This window comes from Trachymyrmex septentrionalis, unplaced genomic scaffold (genome assembly GCF_001594115.1).
Source record: "Trachymyrmex septentrionalis isolate Tsep2-gDNA-1 unplaced genomic scaffold, Tsep1.0 scaffold86, whole genome shotgun sequence".
Taxonomy (NCBI): domain Eukaryota; kingdom Metazoa; phylum Arthropoda; class Insecta; order Hymenoptera; family Formicidae; genus Trachymyrmex; species Trachymyrmex septentrionalis.
Genome location: NW_017306049.1, coordinates 1128038 through 1136276, shown reverse-complemented (window position 1 = coordinate 1136276; position 8239 = coordinate 1128038). Strand labels below are relative to the sequence as shown.

Genomic DNA, 8239 nt, shown 5'->3' with positions numbered 1-8239 from the left:
CTCGACTTCCTCGATTCAAATGAATGCCAAACACAAACAAATAGACCGATCTGGCTGTAACTTGGTGTGTGTTCCTCCAAGAGATGCTACTAACTAAATCTAACCTTGATACGCGCCAGTAGTGCCATCAGCAGTGACTTTGCACGGACTTTTCAAACGACCCTCGTATGTATGTATATGTGTATATGCATGCATGACATACTAGAGACATCACTATGATAACGCAGATACTGCACTGAGAGAAAAGTATATCGTATTTGTGACTATAATTGCATGGTAAAATAATTATGGTTAAGAGCATCATTTTTATAGTTATTATTGCTATAATGTTAGTAACAATAACCTTATATGTATAATTCTATCAAACCGGACAAAAATTGTATTATAAATATGATAATTTAAATATTAATATAGTAAAATATGAAAATACGTATGGTAAATAAAATAACCATTTTTATGTGATAATTGCAATCATAATTATAATGAATATAACCATTTTTTCAATGTTCGTTTACTATTGTATATACACGTGGTAACAATAACTAAAAAATATAAATTCAAAAATGGAAAAATCATTTTCAAATAGTGTGTGTGACTATATTAATAGCACATTTGACTGTACTTCTAATTACAAATTTACTATACGTATTATAAAAACTAAAAAGAAAATAATTGTAAAAGTAATTATTTGCACTAAATGTTTAGCAATACTATAGTAATAGTATATTTGACCACATTTACATAAATAATAATTTAACATTTTCCTTAAAAAAAACTGCAAGAATAAGAATTATGTGACAGTCAAAGCCGGTCACACTTATGCTCAAAAATAAAACATGCAAACTCGATCACAGCGAGACGAAACATGCTCGCCACGACCTTTCAAGATTGAGGATAATCGCATTACTATTTCCTAACTAAGTTAATAAATACCAGCGTATATTATTTTGTTTCCATGTAATCTCCTCAAATATTAATATAATAACATTAAACTGACAGCAGAGGCATGAAATTAAAAATGGTTACAGTAGGACGTGTAAGTAACGTTGGCAGTGACTCGATCACAAGCGTGCGATTAACTCGGCATAAATGTACAATGTTAGGCTACCGTTCTAGGGATCGTAGGTTCAAATCTTCCCGATGCAATGCATTTTTCAATAATTTAATTGTAGATAATAAGACAGAATATAGGTATGCAAATTAGAAAATAATAAATTGAATTAGAAAAATCAAAAGTAATAATAACAAAAAAATTTTTTGTTAAGATATAACTCTGTATGCTTTTTGTTACATAAAAGGGATTGTTTGGTCACAATTACCAATTATTTAATTTAAAACGATTTCATAATTATCTAATTTTGCTATCAAATTTCCAAATCTTGGTAGTAATAGATGTATAATTCTACATACTTTTAACCATTTTTTTTTCTCGATATGTAGAGACGTACTGAAGATATAGTGAAGACATACTCATACATCTCAGAATAACTACAGTATATCATTAGAAGCTCCCTGCGAAAGTCTACGGGATAAGAAATCGCGGACATAGTAGAATCTGAAGAAATACTCTGTACCTCACAGAGAGACGCGTCTCGAATATCTTGACGACGTATTCAACATACGTTTGCGATATTGTTCTAATGTTGTCAGAACGTAGATGGCTGTCTGGGTAAAATATATCAAAAACTATTTTCTTGTTTCAAAAAAAGAAATGAAATCATATATATTTCTATATATAATTAATTAGACATTTTATTATATGGCTGCGAACATATAGTTCATTTCGTTTTGGATTACGTATCATTGATCACATTTTCAGATACAGTTATTTCAGGTATAGTTATTTAATAAACGGAAAGAGAACATTCGATATCGGATCTATCAGATTGTAATGTATTATTTTGCTGAAACATATTTCCATATTAAAATATATTTGATAACAATGTGATTATATTTGTAGTGTTGAATATATTATTGCAGACATTCTTAAGAATTGTTTAATAGCTTCGATGTTATACAAATAAGATAAATGTAAAATATTGAACAGAAAACACTTTAAAGCATTCAAAATTGCATAAATATCAGATCATCAAAACTCAGTGAAAAGTCATCGCAGACAAAAATAAAAAAACTTTCGACGCAAAATTTATCACATCTTATTGAAGTTCAACCGAACGAACAACGAACAGTAAAGAATTTGAAGCCGAGAAAGTCTGCAATATTTGCAAAATTGAAAATTGAATACATTTATAATGAGTACATACAATGAGTATTTTTATTAAGATTTGAAATGCTGGGGATATTCTAAATTCTAAAGAATTATCTGAAATGGTAATTATCCAAATTATAACTGCATTAACAGTTGCCATATAATCACAAGTTTTTATCTTTTTAAATTTTCTATAATTTTCTTTTAATTTTCGAGCTGAGCAAATAAAAGACACATATTTGAGGTTAAACTTTAATACATATGCTGTTGCCATTATTCTTTTTCATGCGTAGCAAATGCAGCGAAAGCAATTATGAGAAATTAGCATCATGTAACATTTTTGCTGTCGTAGCGTGCTGTGCATGAAAAGGCATCTTTTTAGAGTGCATTTACGCAATGGCTAGCGCAACCACTGCTTTCTCATTTGCTAGTCACATGACCTAAATTTATCGAATTTCTGCATTAGTCTTCTACAATAGGTGTTTTAAATCTGAAGTCATAAGAAATTGATTACAGTCGAATGCGAAGAGAATAACTAATTGTGATTCGTTCCATTCTTTATGGCTTAAGGCTTAAAAACCTATTGTAGACCCGGGTTAAGGGTATATTCACACACATTTTACATGCATCTTTATAGGAGAAATGCGATTGGATAATTTTCTTTATGTATTCTTTTATGCGACTATACAAGTTTGTGTGGATATACCCTAATAGCTGCTCGGTATTGGCTCGTATCTTCCAATAGAAAATCGGACGAAACTTAGAACTGTTTACAGTGTAAGTAAAGAGAATGGGTCATAATTAGTCGGAAATCTATCGAGGCTTTACGAATAATTAAAATTCAAAAGGTGTATATTTTTAGATTAATCTGATCATAGATACAAATTAGCAAACTTTACAATTTTCTATATATCTCACCTTGCATTATTTTTACTGTACTAGGATCGATTTTCACAAGTTTTTTACCCTTTTCACTTAATATTTTAATGAAATTCATTTTTAGTACATAATATACAATTAGCTATTGGGTGCTTTCCAATTGTTTAATACAAACGTACACAAGAATGCACAAAGTGTAGCATTGTGTACGATTCAATTAGAACAGAATATGTACGTTGTGCTTAAAATCCGTTTTAGATAGAGTTAAATTAAATGTAATTTTCTCCGTCTGTTGCATCTTGAAAGAAATGTAACGTATATTTATGATGATGAGAGAGACAGAGAGAGAGAGAGAGAGAGAGAGAGAGAGAAAGAAAGAGTAGCAAATTGCATTACATGAATGCCCACATCCAATCTGGACGAGGATTACGTGACTAGTTTTCTCTAATCTCTTTTATGCCTCTAAAGCTTTGATGTCTATGCCCAATCAGAGAAGATGGGTCACGTGATGCAATTTGTCACTCTCTCCCTATGAGGCCAGAATTAGACTATATATTGAAGATTGAGATTAAAGATTAAAAATTGGAATTTCACCCATGAGGACAAAGAAATTTTGGCTCTTTTTTTCTGATTGGTTAAACTTCAATCTTTCAATCTTTAATGTGTAATCTGATTCCGGCCTAATGATAACGGACAATTGGAACGCAATTTGTGTCGCCATGTGCACGAAAGTATCTAGGGATATTGTAATTAGAAAATATCCATTATAGTGTCTCATCACTAAACAAGCGCAGCGATATGTCATGGCGCGATTGCAGTAACGGAGAAACTGTGGTTCTCTGTTTTGATTGGGAATGGTGTCACTAAAAATGGCCCCTAATAATGCGTAAGCAAATATGCGCGGTTGAATGGAAAATGGGATCTTGTCCCTACTATATCTGTATACTGTGACTAGAGCCTCATAGAAGCTGCATTCGGCAATGCAAATATAGTGCTTTTTTTCTACAGTGCACATGATATATGCTATAATATAAGAGCACTCCGACGCCTCAAATTTGCATTACCGAACACAGCTAGAGAGAGAGTGGAAATTTCATCACGTGACCTGTCTTCTCTGATTGGACATGAGTATCAAAGCTCCATAAGCATGAGATTGGAGAAAACTGGATATTAATCATGAAATTTTATGGCTAAGATGAAAAGTAAACTTTTGCCATTGAAATTAATGGAGAAATTTTTTATTTTTCACTTTCTATCTTAAGGATAAAGTTTCATAATTGATACCCAGGTCACATGCTTCCCCGTCCTGATTAGACGTGGGCATTCACGTGCAATTTGCCATATAATCACAAGTTTTTAGCTTTTCAAGTTTTCCATATTAATTTTTGAACTGAGCAAATAAAAGACACATATTTAAAATTAAACTTTAAGGTGTTACCGTTATTCCTTTTCATACTCAGCAAGTGCAACGGAATGGCCGTAGCACAGACTTTTGCATAAAGCATAATACATAATGTAAAGGAATCAATAAGTCAACCAATCGAAATTCTTCTTTTCTATGAAATGAAAGGAAAAGAAAGATTCTGATTAGTTGATTCGCTTATGTACTGTGCATTATGCGTTATGCAAAAGTCTGTGCTGCGGCCTGAAGTAATTATGAAAAATTGGCATCACGTGACATTATTGCTGCCGCAGCGCATGAAAAGACACCTTAAGCAGTGCAGGGTTACTAAATGCTGCCATTATAGCATACTAGGGATATACTATAGTTTTTGTAACGTATATTAAAACATTTCCCCAGTTTTTCGTATGCGATACTTTTTAAGAATAGGGTCCAGGGTCTCTATTCTTGAAAAATCTCGTATACAAAAAACTAGGGAAATTCTGTATTCTATAGACGCGTTCAAGTTGACAAAGCGGCTAGCCTGCTCGCCGAACATAATTGGTTGTTATTTATAGATCCAACCAATCATATTCAATCGCTCGGTAAGCATGCCTAGCCGCTTTTCCATCTTGGGTTCTAAAACTTCCTCTCCGAGGAATATTTTACTGTATATGGTATAGTATACATCACGTGTACTATATATTTTGAGTAAAATTTTCCTCAGAGAGGTAGTTTTGGAACATGGCCTTAAATTCGCCCTATATAACGCATACTATAGGTTCTATGTTCCGTTTCACGCATGATGCGCATAATGCATCATTTATCTTTGTTTAACATTTGGTGAATAACAAGGATATATAATGTAGCATGCGCATCATGCGTGTAATGGAACGCAGCCTAGTATTTCCCTAGTTTTTCGTATGCGATACTTTTCAAGAATAGAAACCCAGAACCTTGTTTATTTTTAATTACGATATTGGTAACACTGTAAGCTTTGTAATCTTATTCGTAATATTCATACATGTTCGGTTTCATGCAGTTTCTGTCTTAATTACGTTTAGATGCATTTGTGTGAAATTGGCAGATAATTGTGAAAGATATCTTCGTGCTTCGAGCACGAATTTACATAAACTTTATCTACGTAGGTAGTCAAAGTTTCAGGTATGTGTAATGGAGCAATTATCCGTTTCGATCGGATAATACGCAAAAATATTTCCCTCTTCCTTCTCCCCGCGCATATGATAATTCTCGTTTAACCAGGTTATAATCATAGCGAATCTAATATGTATTACGTATTTTTATCACTAAAACACGTTAAACGAAGAAGAAGCCTAACGATTTTTATAGAATTTATGTATATATATTAAATATATTAAGTATGTTAAATGTGTTAAGTATTTCTATGTTTTACTTTATATATCTTATATATTTTGAAGCGCAGAAACTGAATCCATTAGAAAACGTTACTTTTGTATTAATCTTCTTTTTTGTTTATAACTTTGATAACGTGTCTTTGCACGCATAATATTGCGCATATTGCATCTTGAAAGAAATGTAATATATATTTATGATGAGAGAGAGAGAGAGAGAGAGAGAGAAAGAAAGAAGGGGGGAGGGAACATTCTAGCAATATTGCAACTTTTAGCTTTATATTTACTATTACAGTACATAGTACATCATTACATGAGAAATACTAGAAGAGGAATGATTCATTATTTTGTTGTGTATGAAATAAAATCCAGCAAATGAATAAATAGAAAATAGTAATTCGATTTGTTAAATACTTATGGTATGTTCATTACATCAAATTATTTCTATTTGTTTACATTTGTCTAACTAGTTTTGTGCTTTATAATTTATGAAGTATTGATTTCTTATATTCCAAAGCACTGATGAAAAGTATTACATATAACTTTCTATATAAAGTTGCTTTTTATTTAGCAGATACAAGGTTTGTTCTTTTTAGCTGAATTTTTTCCTTCAAAGAGAGGGGGAAGAAAAGAGAAAAAATAAACTATACAAAGAAGTTGGGCTAAAAAGAACAGGCTTTCAGTTAATAAAAGTATTATTTTATCTATGTTATTTATTGAATGCTAAGAGGATAGAAAATGTTTATGTCGACCGTAAGTGCATTCCGTTATTCACTGTGAATATTAAAAATCTACACTGTTAAAAAAAAGAAATTTGCTTTCGTTACGTGTAATGGATATAAATTTCAAGCAGGTATATTAAAAATATTTAATATTGTCAATAAAAGTTAGAAATAACTTAATTTTAACGTTTATTTATATCAAAATTTCATGCAATCTACATAAAATTTAATAAAAAATGTACTGTACTTTGTAAAATTTTATGAAAAGTATACTAAATTTCATGTACATATACACAAATATACTTTTCAGTTGCAGATACATTAAATTTAATTTAGTGTCATAAAATTGAATTTAATTTATGTAACTTAAAAGTACATTAAATTTTATGACATTTTTAACAATGTATAGTTCATGTTACATATATTACAGATTGTTAGTACTTGCAATGAATACATACAACAGAATACAGCCTGTGTACACTTAAAAAAAAAAAGAAATTTACTGTTACATGTAATGGAAGTAAATTTTAAGCAGGTATATTAAAAATATTTAATGTTGTCAATGAAAATGACAATTTATAAGTAACTTAAATTTAACGTTCACATACATTAAATTTCATGCAAATCTATATAAAATTTAATGGAAAATGCACCAAATTAAAAAAAATTTTATGAAAAATTAAATTTTATGTACATGTACATAAATATACTTTACAGTTACATGTACATTAAATTTAATTTAATGTCATGAAATTGAATTTAATTTGTGTAACTTATTATTTTACTTTAATTTTAAGAGAGGCTCAAAACTCTCTCTATCTCTCTATTGGCTTTAAAAAAAGAAAGATAAATTTTTAAAGTCAAAATAATATTGGTGCAATCGAGTCTTAAAAGTACTCACTTAATTAATACTTAAATTTCACATTTTTTTCAATAGTGTATCTTATTAATGTATTTATTTTATTATGGTTTTATTTTATATTATTTTATAACGAAAAACTTAATAATGTGTAATAAAGTGATTTTCAACTATCATTTGTAAAGATATATTATCATTTGTGTTGCTCTAAGATATGAATAGAAAAGTAAAATCTCTTTTATAAAAAAATTTATTTAAAAAGATTTTCTAATTTTTGGTTTAACCTGCTATCGGAAATTTTTACTCTTTGTCGACAACCTATTTATCGAACTTTAAGGCAGATTTTTATATTGTTCTGAACTGTAAAAAAATCTGAAAAAAATCTTAAATACTTGAAAGCTTTAAAACAAGTTTTTACTATCATAGAAACTGGATTACATTTGACTTATTTTTTTTACAAATTTAAATTCCTATATTAGAATTTTTACTAAGAAGATTAACTATTCTAACACCAGTGGTAGATACTGTAACTTTTAAGCCTTATAACTTGAAAAATATTTAATGAAAAGATATTTTATTATAGTGTTATGAAAAGTTCTTAAGGTAAGCTACAAGAATATGTAATGAAAAAATGGAGATTATATAAAAAAAAATTTGAAGTGACTTTACCCTAACCTTGACAACGCCATCCAAGGTTAGATCAATAATACCATCTTATGTTGCTCTCGAAGACACAAAATTTTTGTCTAAGGTGTTTTTCCCTAAAATGAATTGTTCAAGAGATATTTGAAGTGGTCAATTAAAATGGGGCACCCT

General features: G+C 29.9%; 1 protein-coding gene across 1 annotated transcript in view; it reads left to right on the top strand.

Annotated features, from left to right (window-relative positions):
- The first annotated feature begins 5501 nt into the window (after positions 1–5501).
- Positions 5502–8239, top strand: part of LOC108755198 (nuclear pore complex protein Nup98-Nup96) — a 45363-nt gene continuing 42625 nt past the window's right edge. Inside the window, exon 1 of the mRNA XM_018498082.1 lies at positions 5502–5633. The gene's annotated coding sequence lies outside the window, so the exon portion shown is untranslated. The remainder of the gene's footprint in view (positions 5634–8239) is intronic.